Source organism: Somniosus microcephalus, chromosome 3 (genome assembly GCF_052327205.1).
Source record: "Somniosus microcephalus isolate GS21.2 chromosome 3, FLI_Smic_1.0, whole genome shotgun sequence".
NCBI lineage: Eukaryota > Metazoa > Chordata > Chondrichthyes > Squaliformes > Somniosidae > Somniosus > Somniosus microcephalus.
This window is the reverse complement of record NC_140989.1, coordinates 181,227,031-181,241,144: the sequence shown is the minus strand read 5'-3', so window position 1 is coordinate 181,241,144 and position 14,114 is coordinate 181,227,031. Positions and strand designations below refer to the sequence as shown.

The window sequence follows — 14,114 nt, the reverse complement described above, 5'->3', positions numbered from 1 at the left end:
GGGCTACAGGCGTCGGCCACGTAGGCCTTACCCAGTCAGGCTATACCGCCAGCAGCGCTCCTACCTAAACATGAGTGCCGCGCGATGTGTTAGAAGGCTCCGATTCCGAAAGGAGGTGATTGCAGAGATCTGCCACCTGCTTCGCCGAGATCTGCGGCCAAAGCTCAGGTGCAGGACGTCTCTGTCGGTGGAAGTGAAGGTGACGGTGGCATTGAACTTCTATGCCACCGGCTCCTTCCAATACGCTGCTGGGGACATAGCAAACATCTCCCAGTATGGCGCGCATCGCTGCATCCGCCACGTGACCGAAGCACTGTTCAGAAGGAGAAGCCAATTCATCTCCTTCCCCATGGCCGAGAGCCAGCATCAGCGCGCATTGGGATTTGCCAGACTCGGGGAATTCCCCTTGGTGCAGGGCGCCATTGACTGTACGCATGTGGCTTTGCGGGCCCCTCTGGAGCATGGCGAGCAGTATCGCAACAGGAAGGGCTACCATTCTCTGAATGTGCAGCTGGTATGTGACCACAAGCAGCGCATCATGGCAGTCAATGCCAGCTTCCCAGGCAGCAGCCACGATGCCTTTATCCTGCGGCAGAGTACTGTGCATGACATGTTCCAGGCACAGCCTTCCCCAAGAGGATGGCTCATCGGGGACAAAGGCTATCCTTTGTGCACCTGGCTCATGACCCCGCTCCGCGCGCCCAGGACCGCTGCTGAAGAGGCCTACAACGAGAGCCATCAAACCACCCGCAACATCATCGAGCTAACTATTGGGGTCCTCAAGCAGCGGTTCCGCTGCCTTGATCGCTCCGGAGGAGCTCTCCAGTATTCGCCGGACCGGGTCTCCCAATTTGTGGTGGTTTGCTGCATGCTACACAACCTGGCTATCCGCAGGACTCAGGCACTGCCACCTGACGTTGGACCAGCACCTCAGGAGGAGGAGCAGGAGGAGCATGAGGAGGAGGAGGAGGAGCAGGAGTACGTTCCCAGGAGGGAGCGACCAGGGCCAAGGGCCGCACGACGCCACCTTATTACACGGTACTTCTAAGCCCCCTGTCAGGGAATGGCCAGGGGCCATGAGGGAAGATGAATGCAGCCGCTCCGCAAGCCCTCAGCCAGCGAAGCCAACAAACACTAAGAAGAACAACCATGGAGACTGCATGAATAAAGATAATTTTTTATTGCACAAAAGTGAAAAGCCCTTCCCACATGAATCCCCAAAAACAATAAACGGGCCCCACAAAAAGCCCAACAAACGACTCACTCCCACAAACTGGGGAGGAGCCACTCCACCTTTATTCAAACCGGGCCTCAACGTCGGCCTAACGCAAAAAATAAGCCCTCCAAAAGCACAACCATGGGCAAAATAAAGATGGCCACCGCCATATTAAAGGAAAGCTGCCCACACCCTCTACTGAGTGGCCCGCGAGGGCGAGACCTTGGCCAGCATTTTGCCTCCCCTGCCCTGCCTGCTGCTCCTTCGCAAGCTCTGCCCAGTGGCTGCTGCGAGGCTGGGGGAAGGCGCCTGAGGCTCAGATGCCCTTCCGCCAGATGCCGCTGGGGGGCGGCCTACACGGCGTTTGGGCCTCGAGGGGCCGTCTGCTGAGTGGCGCACCTGAGCCTGGCCACGATCAGCTGCAGCCGCTTGCCGTTGACGCCCCAGAGGGGGAATGGCGGCGACGGATGGCGCAATGTGGGCCAGCTGGCGTCTGGGATGCGCTGGCTGGTGCTGTGGCGCGGTGGCACTCGGCCGGGCCCGCACTGCAGGATCCGCAGCAATCAGCCGACGGGCGGCTTGCTGGGATGGTCCAGCGCGGCGCCTGCCCTGGCGATGCCTGCCTGAGACAGCGCGTGTGGCAGCAGTGAGTGGCCCTGTGGTCCTGGTGTGCGCGCGCATCACATCCGCCAGGGTCTTGACGGCATCAGTCAGCATGCGGCCACTCGCGGCAGTTGCTGCCCCGAACTCGCGCACACTGGTCGCCAGCGACTCGATGGCCTCAGGCATGCGCCCCACCACGCTCATGAGCTCCGTGTGGCGCCGGTCCGAGTCGTCGGCCATCTTATCCAGCTTCCGCACCTCCTCCGAAGTGAAGGTGTCCGGACTGGAGTCGCGACTCTCCCGCTGGGGAGGAGGGGGCCGAACTAGGGGACCCTTGCCGCGTTGGTGACGGCGAGTGTGCCGAGCAGCAGCACTCCCCTCTGATCCTTCCCCCCTTTGGGGGGAAGGCCGCGGGCCACGCGCACGGCTGCTGGGTGGCTGGATGCCACTGGTCCCAGAAGCTGCATTGCCCTGCGACAGTTCCTCCAGGCACTCGTCCAGTGAGGAGGTGTCAAGCATTTCCTCCTCTCCTGCGGGACGTGACTGTTCCCCCGAAGGTCCGGCTTGCTCCTCCTCCTCCTCCTGGTCGGAGGTGCTGTCACTGGCAGCTTCAGGGTCCTGGTCGTCACCAGCTGAAAGCAGGAATGCACAAGAGTAGCTTCAGAGTGAGGAGACGGCGACAGCGAGGGAGTTAGGACTGGTGGCATTCAGCGCATAGGTGGGACAGTGGCAAAGGAGGTAGCTCGGATGGGCCAGTGCGACGCGAGAGGGCCAAAAGGCGAGGTCCTTACCATTGCCGGGCAGTGGAGGGTCGGATACACCGCACGCTGTGGGGACAATCACACGGGCTCCCATGAGCACACACATGCGCTCCTCCAGCCGAGTGAGCTTCTGCAGCTTGGCGCGGCCACCCCTGGCACGGGCCTGGCGATTAAACGCTACTTTAGCCTGCAAGAGAAAGGACGGGCTTTAAGTGCGCAGTGAAGCCCTGATGTAGTGTGCACTGCCTCCCATGGTGGAATAGCTTGGACAGAGTGAAGCCCTGATGTAGTGTGCACTGCTTCCCATGGTGGAATAGCTTGGACAGAGTGAAGCCCTGATGTAGTGTGCACTGCCTCCCATGGTGGAATAGCTTGGACAGAGTGAAGCCCTGATGTAGTGTGCACTGCCTCCCATGGTGGAATAGCTTGGACAGAGTGAAGCCCTGATGTAGTGTGCACTGCTTCCCATGGTGGAATAGCTTGGACAGAGTGAAGCCCTGATGTAGTGTGCACTGCCTCCCATGGTGGAATAGCTTGGACAGAGTGAAGCCCTGATGTAGTGTGCACTGCCTCCCATGGTGGAATAGCTTGGACAGAGTGAAGCCCTGATGTAGTGTGCACTGCCTCCCATGGTGGAATAGCTTGGACAGAGCGAAGCCCTGATGTAGTGTGCACTGCCTCCCATGGTGGAATAGCTTGGACAGAGCGAAGCCCTGATGTAGTGTGCACTGCTTCCCATGGTGGAATAGCTTGGACAGAGTGAAGCCCTGATGTAGTGTGCACTGCCTCCCATGGTGGAATAGCTTGGACAGAGTGAAGCCCTGATGTAGTGTGCACTGCCTCCCATGGTGGAATAGCTTGGACAGAGTGAAGCCCTGATGTAGTGTGCACTGCCTCCCATGGTGGAATAGCTTGGACAGAGTGAAGCCCTGATGTACTGTGCACTGCCTCCCATGGTGGAATAGCTTGGCCAAAGTGTAGAGTGCCGAATGGCCATTTGATGCTCATGACTGTCCCAATGCTGCTGGCTGAGGGCTGGCCAATAGGACTTTCAAGTCCCTTTGCCCATCATGTCAGGTGTACATGCAAGAATGAGGAGGAGACTGGAAAGGCTACTCACCTTCACAATCCTGGTCAGATCGTTGTATTTCTTACGGCATTGTTTGTGGGTCCTGGGGGCCTCGCCGGTGAACGTCACCCTCTGGGCGATCTGCTTCCAGGCTTTGGTGTAGTCATGGTGGGTTGGATTCCTCCCACTCTCTGGAAACAAGATCTTGCGCCTCACCTCCAGAGCTGTGACCATTATGTCCAGATCACCCTCTGAGAAGCGCAGGGCACGCTGACGGGCCTTCTCTGGCGTTGCCATGACTCCCTGGGGCTGAGCAGCAGTGTTGAGGCCTCTTTGCAAGGCTGCAGTGTGCAGGGCGTGGCAGCAGACCAATTCGTCCCTTCCCCCTTTAAGAGCTGGTCGGCACCACGGGGTCTGCTGTCAGTGCAAAAATGACCGCACCCGTGCTGCGCCCCGCCTGGGCGCTATCCCTCTGGACCGCCGGCTTAGCGCCTAAAGGTAGGAGTGGAACGCCTCTTTTAGCGCTCCACCACTCTCTTAGGGCGAAGCCACTGAATTTCCGGCAACGGGGCGCTACTTTGGGGCGGGCGCTAACTTCGGGCGGGCGCTAAGGTTAGCGCCCCAAAACTGTCTATACTGAAAATCTAGCCCACAGTATTACAAACAGTAAGAGAACATTCATCATGGCTGGCCAAAAGGTTCCTGTCCAAAATATTTTCACATAAGGTCAGAATTGAGTGTCGCAAGTGGACTATTACTAAAACAGAACAGAATAGTCATTCCACAGGCTCTACGTCAAGACATGCTCAAAAGGATTCATGAGGGACACCTCGGAATTGAAAAATGCAAAAGGAGAGCAAGAGACACTGTTTATTGGCCTGGCATAAATAAGGACATTGAGAACATGATAGGCAAATGTGAGACATGTCAGAAACACCAAAACAAACAAGCAAAGGAACCAATGATAGTAGCTGACATACCAACAGCAGCATGGCAAAAGGTTGGTATGGACCTTTTTCATTTAAATGGTAAAGACTATCTAATAGTGATTGATTACTATTCTAACTATCCTGAGATGGCGCTGCTCTCAAGCACCACAGCAAGCAGTGTCATAATGCATGTGAAATCCATCTTCGCCAGACATGGAATTCCCAGGATTGCCGTTAGCGACAATGGTCCGTGCTTCAACTGTAAGGAGTGGCAACAGTTTGCAGCACATTATGACTTTCAGCACATCACATCCAGTCCTTTGTATGCTCAGTCAAATGGTAAGGCAGAGAAAGGCGTTCAAGTTCTCAAGCAGCTACTGAAGAAAGCGACAGAAAGCAAGTCTGATCCTTATCTCGCCCTGCTGAGCTACCGAGCCTCACCTTTAGACTGTGGTTCTTCACCTGCTGAACTACTAATGGGTCGCAAGTTGCGCACCACGCTACCCTGCTGTGCAAAAGAACAGCAAAGTGAGGAACTGAGACAGAGACTTCAACTGTTAAAGCTGAAACAGAAATCATACTATGACAAGTCATCCAAAACTCTAAAACCATTGACAAGGGATGATGTTGTCAGGATTGAGGATCCAGATGCATGGAACAGGAAAGCTACAGTTCTTGAGGAAGTAGGACCAAGGTCATACACTGTTAGAACTGAGGAAGGACAGATTCTCAGGAGGAACCGCTGTTCCCTCCTAAAAGCACAAGAGACTATACAAGAGCAGATTGATGACAATGCCGCAACTGCATCTTGTCATTCACCGCCAGAACAATCTCATGAAGACACATCAGACTTACCTGTGTTGAGAAGATCCACACGTGAAGTAAAAGAGCCTGATAGACTTAATCTTTGAGTACAATGTAAAGCTTTGAAAATGTGTTGACTGTTTTGAAAATGTTTATGTTTATAGAGCACTAACAAAAGTGTTACTGATATTATCTTTATTGTTTTCTTGAAAGTTGATTGATATTGATTTTGTTAAACCTCAAAGAGAGGGGGATGTAGTGATCAATAGCATGTCATTCTATAGTGGACACTAGGAGCCGTAGAGCTGTATATATAAGACTACACTACCCAGCTGTATGTATATTAAGACTACATTACCCATGAGGCACTAGGCTACCCACAAGGCAGCAGTCAAGATGAAAGCCTCTACAGATACTGTACCTAGTCCACATGTGCTCAATAAAGTAACTAGCAAAAGCTAGCTGTGTTCATAATAAGAATGTCTATTTATTAATGAACATAAGACTGTCTTTCCTGCAACTTTATATACAATGCCACTCGTCTCCTTTATCTATCTCTTCTAAACAGTTTTTGCCTTTCAAGTATCAAATCGCATTTGCGCTCTACCCCTCACCAGTTTCAGATTATACCCACGATGTCCACCTAATCTATGTGCACTAACCCTTATAATTCTGCCAACTTCTCCTTTCTAGCATATGTGTAGAACCTCTTCCCTTTGCTTATTTTTACCCCATGCAAGTTTGAATTCTTCCTTTGCTGTTTATTACTTATCTTGCCTGTAATTCTTTCTGGAGCCTTCTTATACTATGGTACCCTCATGTTTATTTCATCTCTTATCTAAATCTTCCTGGTTGTCATATGCACCTTTACTAGCTTCATTTCCATATCTCATTAGCTTAAAATGACACTCAGCTTTACCTTTCCACCTCCTCTTTTCATTCCAAATTATCTAGCTTCTCAAACAGTCTGTCCGCCACCTCCCCTTTAACTAGCGCCATCCCAGCCGCAGGTAGGCCCCCCTGAATCAACACAGATTTATGAAAGCGAAATCGTGTTTGACATATCTATTTAGAGTTTTCAGAGGTTATAACCAGCAGAGAAAATAAGGGGGAACCAGTGGATGTAGTGCAGTGGATTTTCAACAGCGTTATAATGTTGCCTAAAAAGAGTAGCAAGTCTGAGGATTGGGAAGATTTTAGAACTCAGCAAAGGAGGACCAAGAAATTGATAAAGAGAGAGATTGTGGCCAGCCTCAGCATCATCGGTGGGGTGGGGAGGCCTCACGATGGGGATCAGAGGCCTGGGTAGGTGATTGGAGGCCTCGTGGTGGGGTCTCCGATCTCAGGGGGTGGGTTAGTTAGAGACCCTGGATCCAGGAGGTAGGTATAAAGCCACTTACCTCCTGGATGCAGGTATAAAGCCACTTACCTCCTGGATGCAGCAGTCCCCACCTCGGTTTAACTGCCAGGTTTCACAAATTGTGTGAAACCCGTCCACATGCAGTTAAATTCAAAATGGAGGGGGAAAAAAGGCTTCCAGCTTCATTATAATATTTAAGTTGACTTTCCGCCCTCTGGGAGCAGGTTGGTTGCCTGCCCCCCATCCTGCCTCCGTTAAACCAGAAATGAGCGGTTGGAGGCAGGTTCAGGTCAGGAATCTACTTTTTAACATTTTAACTGCCCACACACTCCAAACCCATCCATTTTTTTTAGGGGAAAATTCCAGCCTTTGTCTCTGTCTTCACAGAAGACGACACAAAAACCATTCTGAAAATAATAGGGAACCAAGGTTCTAGCGAGAATGAGGACCAAGAAATTAGCATTAGTAAAGAAATGATACTGGAGAAATTAATGGGTATAAAAGCCGACAAATCCCCTGGACCTGATGGCCTACATCCTAGGGTTTTAAAAGAGGTGGCTACAGAGATAGTGGATGCATTGAGTTTGATCTTCCAGAATTGCCTAGATTCTAGAACATTTCCCGCAACTGGTAGGTAGCAAATGTAACCCTGCTATTCAAGAAAGGAGAGAGTAAACAGGGAACTATAGACCAGTTAGCTTGACATCAGTAGTAGAGAAAATGCTAGAATCTATTGTTAGGGGCGTTGTAACAGGGCACTTAGAAAATCATAATATGATTGGACAGAATCAACACTGATTTATGAAAGGGAAGTCGTGTTTGACAAATCTGTTGAGTTTTTTTGAGGTTGTAACTAGCAGGATAGATAAGGGGAAACCAGTTGATGTGGTGTATTTGGATTTTCAGAAAGCATTTGATAAGGTGCCACACAAGAGATTATTACACAAAATTAGGGCTCATGGGATTGGGGGTAATATACTAGCACGGATTGAGGTTTGGTTAATGGACAGAAAACAGAGTAGGAATAAACGGGTAATTTTCAGGTTGGCAGGCTGTAACTAGTGGGGTAGCGCTTGGGCGTTAGCTATTTACAATCTACATCAATGACAGACAAAAGCAAGAAATCTGAAATAAAAACAGAAAGTGCTGCAAATACTCAGCAGGCCAGGCAGCAACTGTGGAGAGAGAAACAGAGTTAACATTTCAGATCGATGACCTTCCGTCAGAACTCTTATTTCACTGACTTAGATATCTAGTAATGTATCCAAGTATGCTGATGATGCAAAGTTAGGTGGGAAAGTAAGCTATAAAGAGGACGCAAAGAGGTTGTAAAAGGATACAGACAGGTTAAGTGAATGGGCAAGAACATGGTAGATGAGTATAATGTGGAGAAGTGTGAAATTATCTACGTTGGTAGGAAAAATAGAAAAGCAGAATTTTTTTTAAATGCTGAGAGACTACAAAATGTTGGTATTCAGAAGGATGTGTGTGTCCTTGTACACAAATCACAAAGTTAACATGCAGGTACAGCAAGCAATTAGGAAAGCAAATGGTATGTTAGCAATTATTACAAAGGGATTGGAGTACAAAAGTAAAGAAGTCTTACTACAATTCTATAGGGCCCTGGTGAGACCACACCTGGAGTATTGTGTACAGTTTTGGTTTCCTTACCAAAGGAAGGATATACTTGCCATAGAGGGAGTGCAACGAAGGTTCACCAGACTGATTCCTGGGATGAGGGGATTCTCCTACGAGAAAAGATTGAGTAGACTATTCCCTAGAGTTCAGAAGAATGAGAAGTGATCTCATTGAAACATAAAATTCTTAAAGGGCTTGACTGGGTAGATGCTGGGAGGATGTTTTCCCTGGCTGGGGAATCTAGAAATAGGGGTCACAGTCTCGGAATAAGCGGTCAGCCATTCAGAACCGAGATGAGAAATTTCTTCACTCAAATCTGCAAATTTTTGGAATTCTCTACCCCAGAGAGCTGTGAATGCTCAGTTGTTGAGTATATTTAAAACAGAGTTTGATAGATTTTTGGACACTAAGGGATTCAAGGGATATGGGGATATGGGGATAGTGCAAGAAAGTGGAGATCAGCTATGATCTTCCTGAATGGCGAAGCAGGCTTGGAAGGCAGAAGGACTTACTCCTATTTCTTGTTATGTACCCCCTCATTCTCCACTTCCAAAAGCCTACTAAAGACTTATAAGCTACGCTTTCAGCATTCTACCTACTCTTCTACCCAAGTGGTGTGCATTTTCATTTTTATCTGATCTGTAAAACACTCTGGGGCATTGTTCTGACACTGAAAGCAGTATACAAATGCAAATCATTGATAGTGTTGTCTTAGCTACAGTTGTTGTCTTAGCTACAGTTGTTGTCTTAGCTACAGTAGTTTACATAAGTTCAGAGCTATATGAAATGGATGGAGCCTCCCAAATATAATTTCTACCACCAAACCAATCAAATTACACAATATTTTATTCAAAGTTCTTTCAGCCTTAGGTTCTTAAGTTCTCCACTGAGCTCAGCACCTACAACCCAAAATAAAGTTTGTGACATCATGTAAAGAAATGAAAATTACAAACTTTACAAGAAAATCAACAAACTTACCTATAAGGCATTCAAAGTTATGAAGGGTTTTGATAAGAGTAAACAGGGAGAAACTGTTTCTGCTGGCAGAAGGGTTGGTAACCAGAGGCACAGATAGAAACATAGAAGATAGGAGCAGGAGTAGGCCATTCGGCCCCTCGAGCCTGCTCCACCATTCAATGAGATCATGGTTGATCATCCAAATTCAGTACCCTGTCCCTGCTTTCTCCCCATATCCTTTGATCCCTTTAGCCTTAAGAAATATATCGAACTCCCTCTTGAATATATTCAATGAATTGGCCTCAACTGCCTTCTGTGGTAGAGAAGTCCACAGGTTCACCATTCTCTGGGTGAAGAAATTCCTCCTCATCTCTGTCCTAAATGGCTTACCCCTTATCCTTAGACTGTGACCCCTGGTTCTGGACTCCCCTGCCATCGGGAACATCCTTCCAGCATCTAGTCTGTCCAGTCCTGTTAGAATTTTATAAGTTTCGAGATCCCCTCTCATTCTTCTAAACTCCAGCGAGTATAAGCCCAATCGACCCAATCTCTCCTCATACGTCATTCCTGCCATCCCAGGTATCAGTCTGGTGAATCTTCGCTGAACTCCCTCCATGGCAAGAACATCCTTCCTCAGATAAGGCGACCAAAACTGCACACAATACTCGAGGTGTGGTCTCACCAAGGCCCTGTACAACTGCAGCAAGGCATCCTTGCTCCTGTACTCAAACCCTCTCGCTACAAAGGCCAACATACCATTTGCCTTCTTAACCGCCTGCTGCACCTGCATGCTTACCTTCAGCGACTGGTGCACAAGGACACCCAGGTCTCGTTGCACTTCCCCTTCTCCCAATCTATTGACGTTCAGATAATAATCTGCCTTGCTGTTTTTGCCACCAAAGTGGATAACCTCACATTTATCCACATAATACTGCATCTGCCATGCATCTGCCCAATTACCCTACCTGTCCAAATCATACTGGAGTTTCTCGGCATCCTCCTCACAGCACACACGCCCACCCAGCTTTGTGTCATCGGCAAACTTGGAGATATTACATCTAGTTCCCTTGTCTAGATCATTAATATATATTGTGAATAGCTGGGGTCCGCGGACCAATCCCTGTCGTACCCCACTAGTCACTGCCTGCCACTCGGAAAAAGAGCCGTTTATTCCAACTCTTTGCTTCCTGTCTGCCAACCAGTTCTCTATCCAAGTCAGTACCTTGCCCCCAATCCCATGTGCCTTAACTTTACATGCTAATCTCTTATGCGGGACCTTATTAGTTTGAAGGTCGAGAGCTGGAGAGACAGTTTGAAGGTCGAGAGCTGGAGAGACAGTTTGAAGGTCGAGAGCTGGAGAGACAGTTTGAAGGTCGAGAGCTGGAGAGACAGTTTGAAGGTCGAGAGCTGGAGAGACAGTTTGAAGGTCGAGAGCTGGAGAGACAGTTTGAAGGTCGAGAGCTGGAGAGACAGTTTGAAGGTCGAGAGCTGGAGAGACAGTTTGAAGGTCGAGAGCTGGAGAGACAGTTTGAAGGTCGAGAGCTGGAGTGACAGTTTGAAGGTCGAGAGCTGGAGAGACAGTTTGAAGGAGCGAGAGCTGGAGTGACAGTTTGAAGGTCGAGAGCTGGAGTGACAGTTTGAAGGATGCGAGCTGGAGAGACAGTTTGAAGGTCGAGAGCTGGAGAGACAGTTTGAAGGTCGAGAGCTGGAGTGACAGTTTGAAGGTCGAGAGCTGGAGAGACAGTTTGAAGGTCAAGAGCTGGAGAGACAGTTTGAAGGTCGAGAGCTGGAGAGACAGTTTGAAGGATGCGAGCTGGAGCGAAACCCGGTTACCAGGACACCAAGTTGGACAGCCAGGGGTAATGTGCACATCAGGTGTGTGGAAGAAACCGAGGGGAAACATCGAGAAAAACTGAGAGGAAACATCGAGAAAGACAGAGGAAACATCGAGAGGGGAAACATCGAGAAAGACCAAGATGGAAACATCGAGAAAGACTGAGGGGGCACTTTATTTATTTTATTTAATTAATTAATTAATTAATTAATTTTATTTAATTATAAGTCGTGAGTTCCTCACGATGCTCTCCCAGTGCGGCCACCCTGTAACCAGAGATTATTCTAGAAGCCTGGGTAGAAATATCAATGTAATTACTGTAGAAATTATTTTTTTTACATTATTGCTTGTTCATTTTATGTGCTGTCTTTTTATGTCTTTTATTTATTTTATGTCTGCTTTATTTATATTTAAAGTATGTATGCGTGTATATGTCGGTATGTGTTTTTTTGTGATGGCGCCGATGAAGATGGCTGCCGTCCTTGCACGCTCCGTGCGTACCAGGCAGCTAAGTGTTCTTGCTGCTCTCGGCTTGTCAAGAAAAAAAGCATTTCACTGACTAGATTATACTTCTTGTATTTAGTTATGTGACCAATAAAATTGAAATTGAAATCGAAAGCCTTCTGAAAGTCCAAATACACCACATCCACTGGTTCTCCCTTATCTATTCTACCAGTTACATCCTCAAAAAATTCCAGTGGATTGGTCAAGCACGATTTACCTTTTGTAAATCAATGTTGACTTTGTCCGATCCTGTCACTGTTTTCCAAGTGCTCTGCTATTACATCTTTTAAAATGGACTCTAGCATTTTCCCCACTACCGATGTCAGGCTTACCGGTCTATAATTCCCTGTTTTCTCTCTACCATTTAAAGATAATTGCCAAAAGAACCAGAGGGGAGATCAGGAGAATTTTTTTATTTTTACATGAGTTATGATTATCTGGAATGCACTGCCTGAAACGGTGGTCGGGGCAGATTCAATAGTAACTTTCAAAAGGGAATTAGATATATACTTGAAGGAGAAAAAATTACAGGGCTATGGGGAAAAAGCAGGGGAGTGGGAGAAATTGGATAGCTCTTTCAAAGTCATATTTATTTATTTACCTGCAATAAAGAAAACACAATTTTCCAGCAACTAACCCAAAATAAAAATAATCTCTTTTACTGTTACTGGAGCAATCACATACAAACTTCTTTCACTGGAGACGTGGATCCATCCCCCACAACAGCAGAGATGTTTGCATGAAAATGGTAAATTACTGAGATGACCCTAGAGAATGATAACTGAGGTGCCTGCAGGAGGCCATGAAACAAAAAAATAAAGCCAATACCTCTCATGCAACCTCTAAGCTTGTGAAACTCAGAAACCATTAATAACCCAAGAGGGGAAAAAAGAGACGAGGGAGACAGAAAGTGAGAGACAAGGAGAAAGGGTGAGAGAAAAAGAGAGACAGACGAGGAGAGAGCAAAAAAGAGACAAGGAGAGAAAGAAACAAGGAGATGGGGAGATAGAAATGGAAGAACAATGGATAAAAGAGAAAAAGTTTCACATGCATGAGAAATATGCACAGAGTAAGGATGGTAGAGAAATGGGAAGAGTAAAAATGTATTCGGATCCTGAAACTTTCACTCGGAAGGGGAGAAAAAAATATTTTAAACCTTCTAAAAAGGAGTTTAATTAAATATTATTGTATTTTTTCTATGGTTTAAATAAAATTAAAGGATTCAATTTGTTGCACACCAGTTAAAAACAAGATATATAAATTTGAAATAACCATACTAACTCACTCAGTGAAAGAGAAAGAAAGCTGTAGTGAAAATTAGCAGGAATCAAAGGATCAATTCAATATCACACAGGCAAGAGTCCTAGAATCTATCCACAACTTGCATATATAGCACCTTTAATGTAGGAAAACATCCAATGGCACTTCACAGAAGCGTAATCGGACAAAAATGGATGCCTAACCAAAAGGGGAAACAGATGGATTTTGAGGAGGATTTCAAAATCAGCAGCCCCCCAACTCCCACTGGTGATCACATTGCTGTTTGTGAGACCTTGCTGTGTGCAAACTGGCTGCCGCGTTTGCTACATTACAACAGTGACTGCACTTCAAAAAGTGCTTCATTGGCTGTAAAGTGCTTCGGGACGTCCTAAAGTTGTGAAAGGCACTATAGAAATGCAAGTCTTTCTTAAGTCTTTATTTTAACCCACAACGCTGCTGCTCAAGGCAGAAAATGAGATAAAATACTAGCCTCTCCCTGTGCTTACCAATAGACCATCAGTAGTTAACCTCTCTCCTTAGTTCTCCACTGAGGGGCGAGTCCAAGTACTTCTCTCCCCTTTCCTGCTTCTTATTCTCCAACTCAAACTTGAGGAGGTTTCGTCAAGTGACTGTTTTTTTCCTCTCCCCTCATTGTGGTCCGCACTTTCAGCGGTTTATTACCGTTAACAACCTCCCCTGTGTGTGTGTGTGTCTGTCTGTCTCTCTCGCCCACAGCCGCTCAAGTGTAACTTTAACTCAAAACTAGCTGTCTAAAAACAGCTGCGTTTTAAAGCACGTCCACGCCCATCTGGAGTGGGACAGCCGCCTCCAGCTCGGGAAAACAACGCGGCAGGCCGAGCCTCCTCCTCCGCACTGCGCAAGCGCGCTCGCCCAGCCGGCGCCCGCCCCGTGTTCGTGCACAGTTGGGATTGAAGTTGATCGACGTCACGTGCAAAAAGAGAAAAAAAACAGCCCGGCCAAGCGTCCAAGTTTGAATTGAGCGTGCCGGGGTTCGCCATGATTGGCCCGGGCACATTCCAACCCCACCACACGCCTCGATTGTGACGGCGCTGCATTCCAACTGTTAGGAGGCATCCGCCCGCCCGCCCGCCGGGAAACGTGCTGTCCGTTGGTCGGTGCACGCGCTGCCTGCTGCCCTCGCGCCTTCCTTCACTCGTT

The 14,114-nt window shown here is 47.9% G+C and overlaps 1 protein-coding gene across 3 annotated transcripts in view; it reads right to left on the bottom strand.

Moving 5' to 3' along the window:
- The window catches only part of LOC147121610 (1-acyl-sn-glycerol-3-phosphate acyltransferase delta-like), a 342,875-nt gene that overhangs the window by 180,192 nt on the left and 148,569 nt on the right, over positions 1-14,114 (bottom strand). The window contains exon 1 of one of the 3 annotated variants that reach the window (XM_085981989.1): positions 13,442-13,878. The exons of the other annotated variants lie outside the window; for them this stretch is intronic. The gene's annotated coding sequence lies outside the window, so the exon portion shown is untranslated. Of the gene's footprint in view, positions 1-13,441; positions 13,879-14,114 lie in introns of those variants that run through there. 3 annotated transcript variants of the gene reach the window in all.